General features: G+C 43.5%; 1 long non-coding RNA gene across 1 annotated transcript; it reads left to right on the forward strand.

Moving 5' to 3' along the window:
* The first annotated feature begins 241 nt into the window (after window positions 1–241).
* On the forward strand, window positions 242–2,897 carry LOC120966698 (uncharacterized). Its single transcript, XR_005760926.2, has 2 exons — window positions 242–2,066; window positions 2,157–2,897. It is a non-coding gene; the product is annotated as an uncharacterized lncRNA (long non-coding RNA).
* Window positions 2,898–23,535: the final 20,638 nt, after the last annotated feature.

The following is a 23,535-nucleotide window of genomic DNA, read 5'->3' on the forward strand; positions in this document are numbered from 1 at the left end:
CAGCAAATGAAGCATCTTGGTATGTGTTTGCACCCTTTGTAGAATGCAGCTACCCTTTTGTTTGCATTTGTTCTCTTTTTTGCCTATGGCTTATAATTTTATTTACCAGCTCTAGGGAGAAAAGGCCAAGAGATGAAGAAGCAAAAGATTTTGAAACCATGGCCTTTGATGGTTTTGAAGCTATAAGAGAGGAAGAGGAGGGGGTAATTTTTCCAATTGTGCCTTTAAAGATTAGTGAACCCATAGATGACCGTCAAATGGTCGTCAAGTGCTCGGCGAGTGGAACTACTCCATCAGCACCTCCACGGGGAAAACCCCAAGTAAAGCCCAAGATCAAAAGGAACAAGAGTCTGAAAGAAAAGAGCATCTCAACTAGGGAAACCAGGAGCAAGACGGTGAAGCCAGCTGCAAACACAAGGAGCAAGTCGAAAATTTGAATTAAGTTGGTGGGAAATGTTTGTGTTGTCAATTTGAGGGCGAGTCGATCGCTTAAAACTTGGTAGGTTTGTATTAAGATGTTGGCATCTTAAAACTTGGTAGATTTGAGCTACTGTGAAAACTTATCAGTTGTAATAATGTTGCTTCTACTTTGGTTTCTTATTTGAGTCAGAATTCAATTTTCCATCAAAATTTGAATTTGAATCAATATTTGAATTTGGGCCAAAATTTGGATTCGAGCCAAAGTTGAAGTTGAACATTGGAGGTTCATTGCTCTGTGCGGTGTATTTGATCGAGCATTTGAAGTCCAATATTCGTAGGTGAACAGTCCGAATGGGAAATGTGCTAGAAACGAGCTCGAAAGCTAGGGTAAACAGCCCTATTTGAAATCAAGTTTTTTTTGACCTTGCCTAAATGAGGCATATATATTTTTATTAACACTTGTTCCATATATATAGGGTAAAAACGAAGTCTCACTATTTATTGATTAATATTCATATTACTACATTTTTTTGAAAAAATATGCTTTTAATTCAAAACCGTCAAATAACACGTTTTAGATATGAAAATGAAAAAGTAAGTTCAGATCCTTCTTATTCACTCCAATATGAAGCTATGGAGATTTTCCTATTTTTTTGAATTATTTTGATTTTTTTCAAACCCTAAACCCTCTCTCCCTATTCTACGAACTCTGAACATGTTCATAGGTGATAGCTCATTTGTGTGAAGCCTTTTTTCATGAAAATGACCTACACCAAGTTTATATTTTTTTTCTCATAACCTTGTCACATATGACGGCTATGTGCGCAAGAATTACAACATTTTGATTTTTTTGAATATTTTAAAAACATTTGAACTTGATTTCGACAGATCACATCAAAAAATGATTTTTCAAAAAAACACCCCTATACCGAGTTTATATTTTTTATGGTAACTAGGTCTCATAAACGGACGAACTACGTTTGTTTTATATTTTTGTGATTTTTTCTAATTTAGTTATGGCCATTTGAAATCTGGTCAAACCCTAATAACCCTGTTGACTCGCTCATAACCCCGCAGAAATGCTCCAAACCCTAGCGTCGAACGTCTGCCATCGGATCCTACCAAGCGCCAAACACCACCCGTCAGATGTGGGGCAGGCATGCGCGATCCGCGTGATGCATCCTGATTGGCTACTGCACTGTCCTTCTCGGGTTTTTATGATCTGCCCCACTTTACATATGAAATTGTATTTTTCGCACATGACCACCACATGTCAGTGTTAGGAGTTGGTTCAAATATTCAAACTGCAAAATACAATGTGGAAAATCGTCAATATAGCTTCCCCTTCTCCTCTTCTCCATCTGACAGACAAAGGCATCGAGCAAATCGAGCAATTCCTCTGTTTCTTTCCCCATCTTCTCGTTCTTCTTCCTCTCGAGCAATTCCTCTGTTTCTTCCTCTCGGGCGATATGTCGACCTCCTCGTCAGCCCCCCGTTCCACGTGGCCGGTGTATGGTCCAGTGCCGATGACTCGATGCACTGACTGCCCACGGACTGCGCCACTGAAGCGGTTGACTTCGAAGGAGGAGAAGAATGGGAACTTTGGGCGCGAGTTCGTCAAATGCGAGAGCAAGCCGGAGGGGCAGGTTAGATCTGAGTTCTCCTTGCATCCTTTATCTCTAATTTCTCAAAAAATCTGTCAGATTTGGATTTAGGTTACATGATTTCGTTTTCAGATCGTGAAGAAATGCCACCATTTCGAGTGGATGGATGATTACATCCAGAGGCTTCAAGGGTTGGGCTTGCTGATTCGAGGGGGAATGCAATCCGCGAGTTCAATCTGCCCCATGACAGTGCCACTCCGGCAGCAGCAGCGCGTCCGGAATACCCGACGGTGGTAGATGTCGAACTGAAGACGGAATTGAAGAAGATGAACAAGAACTTCAAGCAGCTGATTGAGTTGAAGAAGCAATCCAATCTGATAGCTTTAGGAATACTTGCTCTAGGAATTTTTTACTTGATGGCCATCTCTCGTTAGAGATGTTTGTCTACTGTTGTTGCCACTGTTTAGCAATCCAAGTCTGTTTATCTCAAATGCAACTCTGTTTAGTGCAACTGTCGATCTCTGAATGTATGCAGTTTACTGTTAAGTTTTGACACTTTCAGTTTCGGCAGAAGACAACTACCAGTTCAGTGATAGGATTATTTTGTTAGCTAATAACCTCGAGTGTTGGATCATACCCTAGCTCGTCAGATGACAGTAAGCAGTACTTGAGCAGCACAAGGGATATACATCAAGTTCATCTCTTCTCTCTCACACTTGCCAAACTTTTGTCCTCGAGTTCGTCAGTTCTGCTAGAAAAAAAACCTAGTTCGCAGGCCCAAAGAGAATCAAGCTGCAATAGGCCCACAAAGGATAAATGAGGCCCAGAAACAAGCGATGTTTCTTTTTTTGTTTAGGAACGATTGCTTTGTTCTTTTTGTTTCTGATTGCTTTTTTCATTAATTTGATTGCCCAATCTCTTCTATCTCATTGAGGAATTTTTTGGGTTTCCTTTATGGGTCCCTTCATTTTTTAGAATCAAAGTATTTGCAAACCGCAATATTATTATGCCTAGCGAACCAATACTTCATGATTGGAAAAAGAGGTCCAACCCTCTTTTTTATATACTTCAAACATAGTGTAGTTTTCTACATATTAAAGTATATAAAACTACACTTTTGACTAAAGCCAAACATCTCAAAGTATTTGATACTTCAATATTTCTGAAAACCAAAGTATTCTTGGAATACCAAAAAAATACAGAGCTCTCAAACCAAAGCCGTGTACAAATGTACAATATGTTCTTATTTTTAGAAGGCATCTATAAACACATCATTTTTAGTTAGTTTGGTTAATTTTTCCCACGCCAATTAGCCGTGTCTAAACTTGGGACAAACAAAATACAAACATAACAAAGCATTAATATAACACACATAACTTAACTTAGATAGGGTTGCTAGGGAAACATAAGTTCTTACATATAACACGACACACCAATTGCTAGGGCAACATAAGTTCTTACATAGATAATAATAATTAACCTTACATGCATAGATAGGGTAGCTAGGTCGGGCAACACACACACCAAAATCACACTACATAGTAGATAGGGTAGCTAGGGCAACACCGCCATGTCTTCACCGTCGTCTTCACCTTAACCGCCGGCTTCACCGTCTTCTTCGCCGCCGGCTTCAGTACTGCTCCTCCTCAAGGCCGTTGTCGCCGAGGTAGTATGGGAGGCTGTGCGTGCGGTTGCGAGCGGGGACGATGCTCTCGAAGTCGGTGAAGATGTTATAGGTGGTGAATGCGATGAACTCGCACCCACACCAATACACCTTGCCGAGCAGGTAGTAGGCATCGAACCTGTTGGTGAAGTGGATGACGAGCCCTACCACTAGAGCGCTGGCGTGGGGACGCTGCTCCACGAGGTTGAACATGGGCGGCGAGCCCGCCGGGAGGTGGTGGAAGCCCGCACGGAGGAACCCCCGTGCAAGCTCAGTGCTACCCCTCCAGCGTGAGAATGCCCACACGCGGAGCGATGCCTCGACGGCGACATTGGCGGGGTACCGCCGTTCTGGCACGGTGGGCGGCTCTTGGAACGTCGGCCCGTTGTACTGCATGTTGAACGCTTCGCTGAGTGGAACGGCTTTGGCTTTTGGGGGAAGAAGAGAAGTGGGAGGCGCAGATGGATCTGTAGAAGAAGAGGCAGTGAAGGGCAGTTTAAATAGCCGGGGAAGACGAAGTGGGTACACGCGCAAACGGTGTAGATCGTGACTCAGTGCGTGCGTGAACCGATGCGATCATCAATGTGTGAACGTGAATCGATGCGAGCGTGCTTTGCATGCTCTGCGTTGGCGGCTGCCTGCCTCCCACAACTGAATCGAGTGGCAGCTGTGCGGCGTGAACCGATGCCAAGACATATGGACGCGAGCGTGCGTGCAGCATGCCCCTTCTGCCACCGGCACGTATGCCTGTGACGCGTGAAACGATGCTGCGGAGCGACTGAATCCACCGGCAACCGTGCGGCACGGATCGATGTGTGCGTGTCGGCGTGCATGCATGCGTTTAGGTCTAGGTCACTAGATGCGTGCGTGGCGGTGTTCGCATGTATAGAAGGCTACATCGATGCCAAAGCCGGGCATGCATAGCAGGCTGCATCCATCGATAGCAGGCTTTTTTAATTTATTACCAACAAACTAACGGGCCCGTCCTATGAACACAAACACGGCCCAACCAGCGAAGCCACAGCCACAGTCAACAGAGTCCAACATGGCCCCACAAGTCACTTAACGGCCAAGACGGCAAACGTCTGTTATGAACATTTGTGAGAGTTTCAGCTAAGGGAGTGGGGAAAAGTGAGCAAAAGTTTGAAGCGTGGGGAAAACTGAGCACAACTAAGGAATTGGGGGCACAGATGGAATAAGCCCTTTTTCTTATATGTTTGTTTTCGTTTTCACTCTACATTTTCGTACATATGAACAAAAATAAAGTTTCTATACAAAAGTGCACAATTTTTATGAACAAATTGCAACATCTAAATTAACTACACATCTAAATAAATATTACTACACATCTGAAATTTTCCTAATCTAAACTAAACTAAACTAAAACTAAACTAAACATAAACTAAGATAATCTGAAAAACATGTACAAACATCTAAGAATAGCATCTAAAAACATCTAAAAAACATCTAAAAACATCAATAAAAACATCCGCCCCGTGCACCGCGCCGGGGCGGAGGGGCACGGCAGAGGGGCCGGCGCCGGCGCCGGCAGGGCGGGGCGTAGGGGCGCGGGACAGGGGAGGGGCGCGGGAGCAGGCTGGTGCTCACAGGGGGCGGCGGGGCACGGTAGAGCAGGGGCGACGGCGACGGCAGAGGGCGGCGACGGCGACTCAGAGGAGCAGGGGTGTCGGGCCAGAGGGCGAAAGCGGCGGCGGCGGTGACGTTGAGCAGCCTGACGGCGTCGGTGGCGGCGGCGACGGCGACGTCGAGCAGCCTGACGGCGTCAGTGGCGGCGGCGACGGCAACGTGAAGCAGGGGCGTCGGACGGCGACGGCGAGGAGGAGCAGGGGGCGTCGGGGGAGAAGAAGTGATGAATTTGGTCGAAACTGCTAACTTTTTGCTTATATATCCAGGGCATTGGTACCGGTTCGTGGCAAAAACCGGGACCAATGCCACCTTTAGTCCCGGTTTGTGCCACCAACCGGGACCAAAGGTCTCTTTTCAGCAGCCCAAAGGGTGGGAAGCAGAGGCCTTTGGTCCCGGTTGGTGGCACCAACCGGGACTAAAGGGGGGGTATTGGTACTGGTTGGTGGCACGAACCGGTACCATTGCACCCCTTTAGTCCCGGTTGGTGCCACCAACCGGGACCAAAGGCCCTGTGCTGCCCGCGTCGCGGCCAAAGTTTAGTCCCACCTCGCTAGCTGAAGAGGGGTCGCACCTGTTTATAAGCACGACTCTGCCCACCCATTTGAACTCCTCACTATTGCAGGCCTACTGGCCTAAACTTGTGTCTCTGCCTGTGGGCCTGCTGGGCCGTCTGCGGGCCTGAATCCTAGCCCAATAGGGTTTCTAGTCGTATTCAGGCCATGCTGGCCCAGTAGGTGGCAATTTTTTTTATTTTTTCCCACTTTTTTGTTTTCTTTTTTGCTTTATTTATTTTACTTTATTTTGTTTTGTTTATAATTACTTATTTATTTTATTTTATGATAATTCTTTTTGCTATTAAAGTTTCTAACAAAAAAAGTTCTTTATGAAAATTCTTTTTGCTTTTAATGATTTTGAACAGAAAATACTTTGATAATTTTAGTTTCATAAATTTATTTATGTTATTAAAGTTTATTGTATTTTATTTTATTTTGTTTCTGCTTATATATTTTATTATAGTTTATATTATTTTGTTTCAAATTACTTATTTATTTTATTTTATGAAAATTCTTTTTGCTATTAAAGTTTCTAACAAAAAAGTTCTTTATGAAATTTGCTTTTAATGATTTTGAACAGAAAATACTTTGATAATTTTAGTTTCTTAAATTTATTTATGTTATTAAAGTTTATTTTATTTTATTTTGTTTCTGCTTATATATTTTATTATAGTTTATATAATTTTGTTTCAAATTACTTATTTATTTTATTTTATGATAATTATTTTTGCTATTATAGTTTTTCTGTGTTCAAAATGCACCATTCAAAGCCACGTCATCAATTTACAACCCTTTCTGACTTTATTTGTTATTTTTCATGCATTTACTGATTATTTTGAGCCATAAGACCATGAAATTGAAAAGCATTTGAAATGAACTCATGAATAGATAAGTGACCAAATTAATAGAAGTTCATCATCACATTAAAACCAAAGTACATACATAGTTCTCATTGAACAACATATAGCTCTCCAGAGCATCTAATTAAACCATACATTGAAATTATGTAAAACATTTCAATGCAACAACAAATGCGATCATAATCACAACCAAGGTAACAACTGATCCAACTGCATAATGATACCAAGCCTCGGTATGAATGGCATATTTTCTAATCTTTCTAATCTTCAAGTGCATTGCATCCATCTTGATCTTGTGATCATCGACGACATCCGCAACATGCAACTCCAATATCAGCTTCTCCTCCTCATTTTTTTATTTTTTCCTTCAAGTAATTGTTTTCTTCTTCAACTAAATTTAACCTCTCGACAATAGGGTCGGTTGGAATTTCCGGTTCAACCACCTCCTAGATAAATAAAATCTATGTCACGTTGGTCGGCATAATTGTCATAAACAATAAATGAACCAAATAGTTATCAAAAGATAATATATACCACATCCGAATCATAGACAGGACGAGGGCCGACGGGGGCGGATACCAAAACCATCGCACTATATAATAACAAGGAATAATAAAAGTAAGAAAATTAGACAAGTATCTATCTGAAGTAAGAATTTTTTTCTTTCAGAAAGAAGATAAGAACAAGAGGCTCACCACGGTGGTGCCGGCGACGAGATCGGCACGGGCGATCGACGGCTGTGAAGACGGGGACGGGACGTGACGGACCGCTAAACCTAGACAAATCTCGGGGAAAATGGAGCTCGGAGGTCGAGTTTCGAGAGGAGAAAGATTAACTAGTGTGGCTCCGACATTTCATCGAACACCTCATGTGCAAGGAGGTGAGCTAGAGAGCACCCAAATGCCCTCCCCTCGCCGGCTATGGAGTGCTCTGCCGTGGCGATGGGGTATATATAGGCAACTCATTTGTCCCGGTTCGTGGCTACAACCGGGACTAAAGCTCCACCTTCTGTCCCGGTTCTAGCCACGAACCGGGACCAATGGTTGTGGGCCAGGAGCAAGGCCCATTGGTCCCAGTTCGTGCCTAGAACCGGGACAAATGGTTCCCCACGAACCGGGACCAATGCCCACGAGGCCCCGGCCGGCCCCCTGGGCTAACGAACAGGGACGAATGCCCCCATGGGTCCCGGTTCTTGACTGAACCGGGACTAATGGGCTTGTCCTGCCCGAACGAAAGCCATGTTTTCTACTAGTGCCATGAGCATAGGAACTTTAATTTCGAGGCTCACAATCTCGCTAAATTTGCTTGTAAGCTAGGCGTAGGTCGTCATGTTTGGTTGGGCACTCCTCATGACCCAACTTGTGTACCTATGACCTTTCCTTTGAATGAATAACACTAGTAGAAAAAGGCCCATTTGTCCCAGTTCATAAGGCCCATTTGTCCCGGTTTCGGAACCGGGACTAAAGGGTCGGTACTAAAGCCCAGTACCTTTACTCCCGGTTTGCCTACGAACCGGGACAGATGGGGCTCCACGTGGCCTCTACGGCTTGCCCAGGCAGGAGGGACTTTTGTCCCGGTTGGTAGCACCAACCGGGACCAAAAGGCATCCACGCGACAGCAGTTCAGGGGCTGGGGTTTTTGTTTTTTTAAGGGGGGTGGGGTTTTTGGGGGTTTTGTAGGGTTAATTTAGGGGTTTCATATATTGTGTTAGCTAGCTAATAGAGAGAAGTGTCCTCTCTTATCTCCGTGCTTGGTCGACTCTACGTATTATACGTATAGAGAGGACTCGACACGCTAGCTAGTAAGCAAATGAATGAAACCATTATGTACACAAGATCGTCATGAAGATATACAAAGAGAAGTGATCGACCTCTCTTTCTCCGAGAGATTGGTCGAACAAGTTTTTGTATATCTATTAGACGCTACTAGCTACATATATACAATATAAGATATCTTACATTCCCTAACATCTGATGTCAAGTTCCACATGGTATTCTCCATCTTTATCTATGACGTGGTCAAGAAAGAATCCCGCCAATTCCTCTTGAATTGCTTTTATGCGATCTTGTGGTAGGAGTTCATCCCGCAGCTGCCAAAGCTAATTTGAAGAAGGGGGTTAATACATATATATGAATGAAACTCAACACAAATGATGGTAATAAAATAAAATTGTGAATATGATTGCTTACGCACTTCATAATCTTCTTTAGAGTAGCCCTACTTAGAGGTCATCGAGTTGTAGATGTACTCGCAAACATAGTATCCACAAAAATTATTCCCACCTTCCTGCCACAACCACTTTATGAGAAATAGAGGTCAATCAAACTGATAATCAAGCATTATAAATGGTATTGATGAAACTAGCTAGAATCAATGGGAGATGCGCGGAACTAGCTAGTAGTACTTACTTTCAGATGTGTAAATCGTAGCTCCCTCGGCAGTCCCGGAGCTTCTGCAGTGAACACTTTCCAAACCCTGTGAGACAAAGAAAATAATTACTTGATATTAGGAAATGAACAAAGTTGCCGATATGGTGCGATAATGATCGATTGAACTTACTTCCGGAGCATTTTAGTCATGGCTGCATACTCCCTGGGATCTTTTCGTCTTGAGTCTAAGACGATTACTAGTCCCTGCTCAAGCTTAATTTCTAGGATAAAAAAGTGGAAGTTGTGCACGCATGCATAACTCATCAATTACATTACTATAACCTCGAGTAATAAGGGAAACCGAATATGCACAAGACAGTAACACTCACTTGAAGTTGTAAGGAAGGATTATTTTCTCTTTGTTTTGATTTTGAAGCAACGATTTTAGCAAGTTGGCCTCGGTTTCTTTGGCATTTAATTTAACCGTCCATTCATCTATGAGATTTGTGTTAATGAACCCAATATCATAGATTTGTGCTTTTATGCGTTCGACGATCTTCAATCTGCATAATATACTGAGGATAATAATATATACATGCAATGAAAGAGCTGAGCTATATATAGAGACTTAATTACAGAAGTAGTACTTACAGACAATAGCAAGTGACGATTATTTTATCGAGGGCCTTTTGATTGAAAAACTGGAAGAAATCCTCAAATGGAACAGACAATAGATCAATTCCAACGAGGTCGTGCTCCTCTTTAACTCTCAGCGTCAAAATATCCTTCCCAGACTTGCAGGTTGATAACCCACAAGTGTAGGGGATCGCAACAGCTTTCGAGAGTAAAGTATTCAACCCAAATTTATTGATTCGACACAAGGGGAGCCAAAGAATATTCTCAAGTATTAGCAACTGAGTTGTCAATTCAGCCACACCTGGATAACTTAATATCTGCAACAAAGTATTTAGTAGCAAAGTACTATGATAGTAGTGGTAACGGCAACAAAAGAGTAATGAAAGCAAAAGTAATATTTTTGGTATTTTGTAGTGATTGTAACAATAGCAACGGGAAAGTAAATAAGCGTAAACCAGTAGATGGAAAGCTCGTAGGCATTGGATCGGTGATGGATAATTATGCCGGATGCGGTTCATCATGTAACAGTCATAACATAGGGTGACACAGAACTAGCTCCAATTCATCAATGTAATGTAGGCATGTATTCCGAATATAGTCATACGTGCTTATGGAAAAGAACTTGCATGACATCTTTCGTCCTACCCTCCCGTGGCAGCGGGGTCCTAATGGAAACTAAGGGATATTAAGGCCTCCTTTTAATAGAGAACCGAAACAAAGCATTAGCACATAGTGAATACATGAACTCCTCAAACTATGGTCATCACCGAGAAGTATCCCGATTATTGTCACTTCGGGGTTGTCGGATCATAACACATAATAGGTGACTATAGACTTGCAAGATAGGATCAAGAACTCACATATATTCATGAAAACATAATAGGTTCAGATCTGAAATCATGGCACTCGGGCCCTAGTGACAAGCATTAAGCATAGCAAAGTCATAGCAACATCAATCTCAGAACATAGTGGATACTAGGGATCAAACCCTAACAAAACTAACTCGATTACATGATAAATCTCATCCAACCCATCACCGTCCAGCAAGCCTACGATGGAATTACTCACGCACGGCGGTGAGCATCATGAAATTGGTGATGGAGGATGGTTGATGATGACGACGGCGACGAATCCCCCTCTCAGGAGCCCCGAACGGACTCCAAATCAGCCCTTCCGAGAGGTTTTAGGGCTTGGCGGCGGCTCCGTATTGTAAAACGCGATGATTTCTTCTCTTTGGTTTTTTCTCTCCGAAAGCGAATATATAGAGTTGGAGTTGGCGTCGGAGGAGCTCCAGGGGGCCCACGAGGTAGGGGGCGCGCCCTGGAGGGGGGCACGTCCCCCACCCTCGTGGACAGGGTGTGGGCCCCCTGGTCTTCATCTTTGGCGAGGATTTTTTATTATTTTTTCTAAGATGTTCCGTGGAGTTTCAGGTCATTCCGAGAACTTTTGTTTTCTGCACATAAAACAACATCATGGCAATTCTGCTGAAAACAGCGTCAGTCCGGGTTAGTTCCATTCAAATCATACAAGTTAGAGTCCAAAACAAGGGCAAAAGTGTTTGAAAAAGTAGATACGACGGAGACGTATCAACTCCCCCAAGCTTAAACCCTTGCTTGTCCTCAAGCAATTCAGTTGACAAACTGAAAGAGAAAAAGAAAAACTTTTACAAACTCTGTTTGCTCTTGTTGTTGTAAATATATCAAGCCAGCATTCAAGTTTTCAGCAAAGATTATAACTAACCACGTTTGCAATAATTCTCAGGTCTCATGTTTACTCATATCAATGGCATAATCAACTAGCGAGTCATAATAATAAATCTCGGATGACAACACTTTCTTAAAACAATCATAATATGATATAACAAGATGGTATCTCGCTAGCCCTTTCTGAGACCGCAAAAGATAAATGCAGAGCACCTTTAAAGATCAAGGACTGACTAGACATTGTAATTCATGGTAAAAGAGATCCAATCATAGTCATACCCAATATGAATTAATAGTAATGAATGCAAATGACAGAGGCGCTCTCCAGCTAGTGCTTTTTAATAAGAGGGTGATGACTCAACATAAAAGTAAATAGATAGGCCCTTCGCGGAGGGAAGCATGGATTTGTAGAGGAGCCAGAGCTCGGTTTTGAAATAGAGATGAATAATATTTTGAGCGGCATACTTTCATTGTCAACATAACAACTAAGAGATGGCGATATCTTCCATGCTACACACATTATAGGCGGTTCCCAAACAGAATGGTAAAGTTTATACTCCCCCTCCACCAACAAGCATCAATCCATGGCTTGCTCGAAACAAGGAGTGCCTCCAACAATCAACAGGTCCCAGGGGGAGTTTTGTTTGCAACTATTTTGATTTAGTTTGCATAAAGCATGGGACTGGGCATCCCGGTGACCAGCCATTTTCTCGTGAGTGAGGAGCGGAGTCCACTCCTCTTGAGAATAACCCGCCTAACATGGAAGATAGGGGCAGCCCTAGTTGATACATGAGCTATTCGAGCATACAAAACAGAATGTTTATTTGAAGGTTTAGAGTTTGGCACATACAAATTTACTTAGAACGGCAGGTAGGTACCGTATATAGGAAGGTATAGTGGACTCATATGGAAGAACTTTGGGGTTTAAGGGATTGGATGCACAAGCAGTATTCCCGCTTAGTACAAGTGAAGGCTAGCAAAAGACTGGGAAGCGACCAACTAGAGAGCGACAACAGTCATGAACATGCATTAAAATTAATAAACATTGGATGCAAGCATGAGTAGGATATAATCCACCATGAACATAAATATCGTGAAGGCTATGTTGATTTGTTTCAACTACATGTGTGAACATGTGCCAAGTCAAGTCACTTAAATCATTCAAAGGAGGATACCACTCCATCATACCACATCACAACCATTTTAATAGCATGTTGGCACGCAAGGTAAACCATTATAACTCATAGCTAATCAAGCATGGCATAAGCAACTATGATCTCTAATTGTCATTGCAAACATGTTTATTCATAATAAGCTGAATCAAGAATGATGAACTCATCATATTTACAAAAACAAGAGAGGTCGAGTTCATACCAGCTTTGCTTATCCCAATCAATTCATCATATAACATCATTATTGCCTTTCACTTGCACGACTGAACGATGTGAATAATAATAAGAGTGCACGTGCATTGGACTAAGCTGGAATCTGCGAGCATTCAATAAGCACGAGAAGACAAGGCAATATGGGCTCTTGGTTAAATCAACAATAATGCATATAAGAGCCACTTCAACAATTTAATCATGGTCTTCTCCTATCGACCCCCAAAGAAAAGAAAAGAAATAAAACTATTTACACGGGAAAGCTCCCAACAAGCAAAAGAAGAACAGGAAATATTTTTGGGTTTTCTTTTTAATTATTACTACTACAGCAAGAAAGTAAACTAACTAGAAGCTACACTAATTTTTGTTGTTGTTTTCTTAAAGTTTAACAAACACACAAGAAGAAAGCAGGAAAAAGAAAATAAACTAGCATGGATATTACAGTGAAAGAGTATGAGCACCGACACCTAGCAATGAGTGTGTGTGAACATGAATGTAATGTTGGTGAGAAATACGTACTCCCCCAAGCTTAGGCTTTTGGCCTAAGTTGGTCTATTGCCAGGGATAGCCTGGCTGATACCCGTAGGTGTAGCTGGGGTCGTACTGCGATGCAGCGGCTATCGCCTCCTGAGCTGCAGCGTGGCGTCGAGCCGCCTCCGCTCTCCTCTCGTACTCATCTGCCTCCTCTCTGGTAATAACATATCTTCCTTTTGTCTGAGAATCAAAGAAGGTAGGAGCAGGAAGAGTAATACGGACAACATGCCGTTTGTTAAAGATTAGTCGATACTGGAGAGGTGATTCAGTCCTCTCGACGAACTGGTGGGAAACCATAGAATCAAAATCTAAATAAGTAGGGGGCAACTCCATATCACCCTCACGAATGTCTATCTCAAGAAAATTAGCTAAGCGGGTTGCATAAATTCCTCCAAAGAAATCTCCGTTATATCTATTATGATGCAACCTACGAGCTACAATGGCTCCCATATTATAAGATTGGTCTCCTAACACAGCACTGCTGAGAATGCTAAGGTCAGGGACACACATGTGACATGCTTCATCCTTAGCATTTATGCACCTACCAATGAAGAGAGCAAAATAATGTATAGCAGGAAAGTGAATGCTCCCTATAGTGGCTTGCGTTATATCTCTAGATTCACCCACAGTTATACTAGCCAGAAAGTCTCTAAATTCAGATTTACCGGGATCAACAGTACTACCCCATTGTGGGAGTTTGCAAGCAAAAGTAAAATCCTCTAAGTCCATGGTATAAGATTTATCATAAAGATCAAACATGACAGAAGGAGAATTACGCGAAGATGAAAACTCAAACCTCCTCACAAATGAACTAGTGAGATCATGATACTGTGGGCATTTGTCTGCTTCAAAGTCCACAAGACTGGCGTTACATAAATATGCGTTAAATTCTTCTTTGATTCCCGCTCGATCCATAAAATTTTCCGAAGGCCATTCACAGGGCCGCACTAGAGCGTCTCTTGGTGGTTCCTCGCCAGCGTCACGCATAGCAAGCCTGGGGCCTAGCTTCCTTGAAGAACCACCTTGGAACATCTTCCTAAACATATTGTTTTCTCTGAAAAATTTCTGAAATTTTTAGTAACTTCAAACAAAAGTGAACCAACTTCAATAAAATTGATAGCAACTACTCCTACAAGTGCCTAGAGCCTTTATCATGCATTAGAACTACTTGGAACCATATAAAATTGACATGCAAGCTCAAGAACCTGGTCACCTATGCAGCACAAATTTGCAATGAATAAAGCACTAGAACAAAAACTAATTGGACCAATGGAGGAGTCACATACCAAGGAACAATCTCCCCAAGCAGTTTTGTAAGAGGTGCTTTGAGCAAGGAGATCGAAAATCACAGCTACGGGGGCTGGAACTCGTGTTTGAGCCAGATATTCGTGTTTGTGGGAGGAAGAAGAAGAGGATGGGTGCAGGAATAAGTGGAGGAGGGCCACCGTGGGCCCACGAGGCAGGGGGCGCGCCCAAGGGGGTAGGGCGCGCCCTCCACCCTCGTGGCCAGGTGGCAGCTCCCCCTGTGGTAATTTTTGCACCATAAATCCTCAAATATTCCCTAAAAATCATATTAAATTGGCATGGCATTCTGAGGACTTTTATTTTCGGGATATTTTTATATTGCACGGATAAATCAGGAAACAGGCAGAAAAATACTATTTTTACTTTATTTCAACTAAATAACAGAAAGTATAAAGAGGGTACAGAAGGTTGTGCCTTCTAGTTTCATCCGTCTCATGATCATCAAAAGGAATCCACTAACAAGGTTGATCAGGTCTTGTTAACAAACTCATTCCGATTAACATGGAACCGGAGAAATTTCGAATAACACTATGTTACCTCAACGGGGATATGCACATCCCCTATAATAAGTATATCATATTTCTTCTTGACAGTAGGAAGAGGAAATTCAAAACCTCCAAAAATAATCGATGGAATTTTTCCAATAGAATTGATACTGTGGACTTGAGGTTGTTTCCTCGGAAAGTATACCGTATGCTCATTACCATTAACATGAAAAGTGACATTGCCTTTGTTGCAATCAATAACAGCCCCTGCAGTATTCAGAAAGGGTCTTCCAAGAATAATAGACATACTATCGTCCTCGGGAATATCAAGAATAACAAAGTCCGTTAAAATAGTAACGTTTGCAACCACAACAGGCACATCCTCACAAATACCGACAGGTATAGCAGTTGATTTCTCAGCCATTTGTAAAGATATTTTAGTGGTTGTCAACTTATTCAAATCAAGTCTACGGTATAAAGAGAGAGGCATAACACTAACACCGGCTCCAAGATCACATAAAGCCGTTTTAACATAATTTCTTTTAATGGAGCATGGTATAGTGGGTACTCCTGGATCTCCAAGTTTCTTTGGTATTCCACCCTTGAAAGTATAATTAGCAAGCATGGTGGAAATTCAAGTTTCCGGTATCTTTCTCTTATTGGTAATGATATCCTTCATATACTTAGCATAAGGATTTGTTTTGAGCACATCAGTTAATCGCATACGCAAAAAGATAGGTCTAATCATTTCAGCAAAGCGCTCAAAATCTTCATCATCCTTTTTCTTGGATGGTTTGGGAGGAAAAGGCATGGGTTTCTGAACCCATGGTTCTCTTTCTTTACCATGTTTCCTAGCAACAAAGTCTTTTTTATCATAACGTTGATTCTTTGATTGTGGGTTATCAAGATCAACAGCAGGTTCAACCTCTACATCATTATCATTACTAGGTTGAGCATCATCATCATTATTATTATTTTCGCTAGGTTCATGTTCATTACCAGATTGTGTTTCAGCATCAGAAATAGATATATCATTTGGATTCTCAGATGGTTCAGCAATAGGTTCGCTAGAAGTTTGCAAAGTCCTATCATTTTTCTTTTTCTTCCTTTTAGAAGAACTAGGCACATCAGTATTATTTCTCTGAGAATCTTGCTCAATTCTCTTAGGGTGGCCTTCAGGATACAAAGGTTCCTGAGTCATTCTACCAGTTCTAGTAGCCACTCTAACAGCATAATCATTTTTGTTACTATTCCTTTCATTGAGCAAATCATTTTGAGCCTTAAGTACTTGTTCTACTTGAGTGGTAACCATAGAAGCATGTTTCCTAACAAGTTTAAGTTCACATCTAACATCAACCATATAATCACCCAAGTGTTTAATCATATAGGTATTTTGTTTCAATTGTCTACCAAAATAAGCATTGAAATTTTCTTGTTTGACAATAAAATTATCAAACTCATCCAAGCATTGTCTAGCAGACTTATAGTGAGGAATATCACCTTCATCAAATCTATAGAGAGAATTTACCTTTACTACCTGTGTCGGGTTATCGGGATCAGGAGGTTCTTCAATAGGTAATGGATCAAGATCATGTGTTTCTCCTACATGTGGTAAATTAAGACCATGTATTTCTTCAATAGGAGGTAAATTCTTAACATCTTCATCTTTAATACCTTTTTCTTTCATAGATTTCTTTGCCTCTTGCATATCTTCAGGACTGAGAAATAGAACACCTCTCTTCTTTGGAGTTGGTTTAGGGATAGGCTCAGGAATTGGCTCAGGAGCTGGCTCAGGAAGTGTCCAATTATTTTCATTTTTCAACATATTATTCAATAGAATTTCAGCTTCATCTGGTGTTCTTTCCCTGAAAAGAGAACCAGCACAACTATCCAGGTAATCTTTGGAAGCATCGGTTAGTCCATTATAAAAGATATCAAGTATTTCATTTTTCTTAAGAGGATGATCAGGCAAAGCATTAAGTAACTTGAGAAGCCTCCCCCAAGCTTGTGGGAGACTCTCTTCTTCAATTTGCACAAAGTTGTATATTTCCTTTAAAGCAGCTTGTTTCTTATGAGCAGGGAAATATTTAGCAGAAAAGTAATAAATCATATCCTAGGGACTACGCACACAACCAGGATCTAGAGAATTAAACCATATCTTAGCATCACCCTTTAATGAGAACGGAAATATTTTAAGGATATAAAAGTAGCGAGATCTCTCATCATTAGTGAACAGGGTGGCTATATCATTTAATTTAGTAAGATGTGCCACAACAGTTTCAGATTCATAACCATGAAAAGGATCAGATTCAACCAAAGTAATTATATCAGGATCTATAGAGAATTCATAATCCTTATCGGGAACACAAATAGGTGAAGTAGCAAAAGCAGGGTCAGGTTTCATTCTATCTCTAAGAGATTCTTTACTCCATTTAACTAATAGCCTCTTGAGTTCGTTTATATCTTTGCAGGCAAAAATAGCTGCAGAAGATTCAATATCAAAAACATAACCCTCAGGAATAACAGGCATATCTTCATCATATATATCATCAACATTATCAGTTTCAATAGTTTCTTTCTCTCTAGCCCTAGAAATTTTTTCATCAAGAAACTCGCCAAGGGGCACAGTAGTATCAAGCATAGAAGTAGTTTCATCATAAGTATCATGCATAGCAGAAGTGGCATCATCAATAACATGCGACATATCAGAACGAATAGCAGAAGCAGGTTTAGGTGTCGCAAGCTTACTCATAACAGAAGGTGAATCAAGTGCAGAGCTAGATGGCAGTTCCTTACCTCCCCTCGTAGTTGAGGGATAAATTTTTGTCTTAGCGTCTTTCAAATTCTTCATAGTGTCCAGCAGATATAAATCCCAAGTGACTCAAAGAATAGAGCTATGCTCCCCGGCAACGGCGCCATAAATTAGTCTTGATAACCCACAAGTGTAGGGGATCGCAACAGCTTTCGAGGGTAAAGTATTCAACCAAATTTATTGATTCGACACAAGGGGAGCCAAAGAATATTCTCAAGTATTAGCAACTGAGTTGTCAATTCAGCCACACCTGGATAACTTAATATCTGCAGCAAAGTATTTAGTAGCAAAGTAGTATGATAGTAGTGGTAACGGCAACAAAAGAGTAATGCAAGCAAAAGTAATATTTTTGGTATTTTGTAGTGATTGTAACAATAGCAACGGGAAAGTAAATAAGCGTAAACCAGTAGATGGAAAGCTCGTAGGCATTGGATCGGTGATGGATAATTATGCCGGACGCGGTTCATCATGTAACAGTCATAACATAGGGTGACACAAAACTAGCTCCAATTCATCAATGTAATGTAGGCATGTATTCCGAATATAGTCATACGTGCTTATGGAAAAGAACTTGCATGACATCTTTTGTCCTACCCTCCCGTGGCAGCGGGGTCCTAATGGAAACTAAGGGATATTAAGGCCTCCTTTTAATAGAGAACCGGAACAAAGCATTAGCACATAGTGAATACATGAACTCCTCAAACTATGATCATCACCGAGAAGTATCCCGATTATTATCACTTCGGGGTTGTCGGATCATAACACATAATAGGTGACTATAGACTTGCAAGATAGGATCAAGAACTCACATATATTCATGAAAACATAATAGTTCAGATCTGAAATCATGGCACTCAGGCCCTAGTGACAAGCATTAAGCATAGCAAAGTCATAGCAACATCAATCTCAGAACATAGTGGATACTAGGGATCAAACCCTAACAAAACTAACTCGATTACATGATAAATCTCATCCAACCCATCACCGTCCAGCAAGCCTACGATGGAATTACTCACGCACGGCGGTGAGCATCATGAAATTGGTGATGGAGGATGGTTGATGATGACGACGGCGACGAATCCCCCTCTCCGGAGCCCCGAACGGACTCCAGATCAGCCCTCCCGAGAGGTTTTAGGGCTTGGCGGCGGCTCCGTATCGTAAAACACGATGATTTCTTCTCTCTGGTTTTTTCTCTCCGAAAGCGAATATATAGAGTTGGAGTTGGCGTCGGAGGAGCTCCAGGGGGCCCATGAGGTAGGGGGGCGTGCCCTGGAGGGGGGCGTGCCCTGGAGGGGGGCGCGCCCCCCACCCTCGTGGACAGGGTGTGGGCCCCCTGGTCTTCATCTTTGGCGAGGATTTATTATTATTTTTTCTAAGATGTTCCATGGAGTTTCAGGTCATTCCGAGAACTTTTGTTTTCTGCACATAAAACAACATCATGGCAATTCTGCTGAAAACAGCGTCAGTCCGGGTTAGTTCCATTCAAATCATACAAGTTAGAGTCCAAACCAAGGGCAAACGTGTTTGGAAAAGTAGATACGACGGAGACGTATCACAGGTGTCCATGTACCACTTATGGAATCTTCGCATCATCGTTGTTAGAGGAGGATGACCAGGTTTGACGAGAGGCTTCCTGTACCGGTATTTGTGTTTGTCCACCTCCATTGTATCAAAATGTGCATCGTCGGGCAGGTAATCACCAGGATTGGTACCGGGCAGCATCCTCGGCAGATTTGCAATGATATCGCTAGACACCTTGAGCGGGGGGCACGATTGGTTAGCATGTTCGCCGAGCTGGGGAATTTTCTTCCCACTTCTTCGTTATTGTAACCTTTTTTCACTTGAAGTAGTTCCCGACCGCTGCGCTTCTTGCACTGCCTTTTTAAGAGCGCGGACATGGTTGTCATCCGACGGAGGCGGTGGTGGTCGCTTTAGGGCATTGATAGTGCGCTGAAGTTTCACTGGATCTATCTTCTCCTCCGGAGGTGGATGTTTCTTAGCTCTTTGCATTTCAAAGAAGTCCGTCACTTGGGCTTTACAGACCTTCATGTTTTCCTCCTCGGTCATCTCGTATGGTAACTTATCTAGAGGCTTGAGAGATGGACCGGATCTGTATTGCCTCCCGCCTCTGCCTGTACTGCTAGACGCCGGAGCAGTAGGAGATGCGGCAGCTGTCTTCTTTTTTTGCTTACGAGGCGGATAAGGAGGCGAAGTGCTACGATGCGCCGGAGCAGCCGGAGTGGCAATGGCTGTCTTCCGCCATTGCTGACGAGGCGGAGGAGGAGGCAAGCTGCTCTGGTGCGCCGGAGCAGGCGGAGAAGGAGGCGGAGTGCCGCCACGCGCTAGAGCAGCCAGAGAAGGAGGCTGAGTGCCCTGATCACTCGCCGGAGGAGGAGGTGGAGTGCCCTGACTCGCCGGAGGAGGAGGAGGCGGAGATGTCCAGTTCGGAAGGTTGATGTGCTCCTTCCGCCATAGACATGGAGTCTTCAGAGCAAGACCCAGCTGAGTCTCCCCTTCACCGGTAGGGTGGTCAAGCTCGAGCTCCTCAAATCCCTCCATTATTTCATCGACCATCACAACAGCATAGCCTTGTGGAATCAGAAGGTAGTGAAAAGTTGCACCGGGTTCAGGAGGTGCAACAGAGCCGACAACCGCCTTGACTTTGAGGTGCTGCCATTGCATCATAAGGTGGCAATCTTGAGCCTCCGTGATAGCATCCACGGGGTAGCTGGGAGCCATGAAGTCAGGCTGCTGAAGGAGCTTGGTGGAAGCCACGCTGCTTCTCCGCTGAGATGGCGGGGTAGCTTCTGGGGTTGCTCCGGTAGGTCGCTGGCTTTGAACTAGTGCTTGTTGTTCCTCTAGTGCTCGTACCCTTGCATTCAGCTTCTGCAGTTCGGTCAGCTCCACTTTCCTCCTCCTCTCCTGGGTTTTGTAACCGCCTGCGTTGGGAAACCCAACCTTCCACGTAACGGAGCCTGCCGTGCCTCGTGTTCGTCCTAGGTGCTCAGGATTGCCGAGGGCCTGTGTGAGCTCGTCGTTCTCTCTGTCGGGAACAAACGTCCCTTGCTGCGCTGCGTGATATACTTCTGAAGATTCTTGACCGGTATTTCAAGTTGCTCCTTTGTCCAACGGCACTTCCCTGTTTCAGGGTCCAAGGTTCACCCAACCCCGAAGAACCAAGTCCAATAGTCTGGCCAGTTCAATGTCTCTGGTTCGACCCCTTTATCAAGCAGGTCCTTCTCAGCCTTGTCCCACAACGGCCGAGCTTTGAGGTAGCCACCTGACCCCGTGCAATGGTGATGCTCCTTCTTTGCAGCATTTAACTTGTTTGTCGCTGACATCTTCTTACTCTTCTCCGATGTCTCATGGGCTACAAATGCGGCCCAGTGATCTCTTATCTTCTCAAATCGGCCGGTGAATTCTGGAGTCTTCCCTTTGTCGACAAACGTTGATTGCAACTCATTCTTCCACCTCCTGAATAGATCTGCCATCTTCTTAAGAGCATGAGCCTTGACCAATGGCTCTATAACAGGCTTATCCGGATCCTCCTCTGGCGGTATGGTGAAATTTGCCTTCAGCGTGGTCCAAAGATCGTCTTTCTGTCTATCGTTGACATAAGACACTTGAGGGTCTTCGCTCTTAGGCTTATTCCATTGGTGGATGCTGATCGGAATCATGTCCCTAACAAGAACCCCGCACTGACCAGAAAATGCTTCCTTGGTCCGGCTGGGTTCAATCGGTTGGCCATCGCCCTTGATTGCTGTGATCGTGAACCTTTCATCCTGGCGCAACCTTTTCTTCAAGCCTCGTCTCATTACCGAAGTTTGGCTCGATCCGGAGGGCTAGAAAAGAAGAAAGAAGAGAGTTAATATGTGTACATACCAAAACAATTAATGCATCAATTAGCTAGTCAGCATAGGCTAAATTAATATATATACCTCACCGGACTTTGCAGCAGCTCCTTCCTCCGTTCCGTCACCGGAGCCATCATCACGTTCTCCTTCTTCCACTGGCATTCGGTCACCGAAGACATCATGATCATGTCTTTCCACCTCCATTGTTAGATCACCGGAGCTTGCTTCACCCTCTCCTTCCAGACCATCGGTGTCGTTGAGAAATGACAAGACTACATCAGCTCCTCCGCAGATGATGTCCCCCAACAACTCTTCTTCTTCTAAGTCTCTTTGATGATCCATAGTTTATGCAAATATTACAACATGGAAATTAATATACAAACATGAGAGATGGATATATTAGTGGCAAACATACACCTAGCTAGCTCTACGATTCTACGGTTTGGGGTGGCCTCGACAAAGCTTCTATGGTTTGGGGTCGCATCGACGACAACTCGGCGTTCCTCGACCCTCGACCCCTCGGCGACCCTCGACCCCTCGACGACCCTCGACCCTTGACCCCTCGGCGACCCTTGACCCCTCGGCGTTCCTCGACCCTCGACCCCTCGACGACCCTCGACCCTCTACCCTAGTTCATGACCCTTCTATATATCATGTTTGTCTAGTGTCAAAGGATTCAACAAAACCATGGCTTCATCATTAGGCGAAAGTAACAAGCGCATGATGGTACGAAGCTCTCCAAAGTTATTTTGGAATGGAGTCCCAAATATGATAAATTTGCTTTTTGGTACAAAGTTCAGCAAGAGCCTTCCGAATTTCGCTATTTGGAAGGCCTTTGCTGAAATTCGTACCAAAAGGCGAATTATCCTATCCGGGACTCTGTTCCAAAATAACTTTGGAGAACTTCGTACCATCATGCCCCGGTTACTTCCGGCTAATGATGAAGCCATGGATTTCTTCAATACTTTTACACAAGGCAACCTCTCGTCCCCTCGGCGATGCTCGACCCTCGACCCATTGACGACCCTCGACCCTCGAACCCTCGGCGACCCTCGACCCCTCGACGTTCCTCGACCCCTCGATGACCCTCGCCCCTCGAACCCTCGGCGACCCTCGACCCTATACCCTAGTTCCCGGCCCTTGACCGCTCGGCGATCCTCGACACCCTCGTTCCCGATAAAAATTAAGAAGAGGAAGAAGAAGAAAAAAAGGAGAAGAAGAAGGAATAGAGGAGAAGAAGAAAAAATAGATTAATCTTCTCCTCTATTCCTTCTTATTCTCCTTTTTTTTTTCTCCTCTTTTTTTTCTTCTTCTCCTTCTTTCTCTTCTTTTTTTCTCCTCTTTTTCTCTTTTTTCTCCCCTTTTTCCTCTCCTTCTTTGTCTTCCCTTCTTCCTTCTTCCTTCTTCCTCTTTTCCATACATATAGAAAGTCTAAAAAATATATACATACATACAAAAAATACATCCATCCATACATACGTACATATAAAAAGAAAGCATATATAACAAAAAAAGCAACGCGGCGGCGGCGGGGCAGGGCAGGGGCGCGATGCTCACAGAGGAGGTGTCGGGGCGGGCAGGGGCGGGCCGGGCGGCGTCGGGGCGGCGTCGGCGTCGGGCCGGGGCGGGTCGGGCGGCGTCGGGGCGGCGTCGGCGTCGGCCAGGGTGGCGTCGGGCCGGGGCGGTGTCGGCGGCGGGGCGGGCAGG

The sequence above is a fragment of the Aegilops tauschii genome, chromosome 6, assembly GCF_002575655.3.
Source record: "Aegilops tauschii subsp. strangulata cultivar AL8/78 chromosome 6, Aet v6.0, whole genome shotgun sequence".
In the NCBI taxonomy this organism is placed as follows: domain Eukaryota; kingdom Viridiplantae; phylum Streptophyta; class Magnoliopsida; order Poales; family Poaceae; genus Aegilops; species Aegilops tauschii.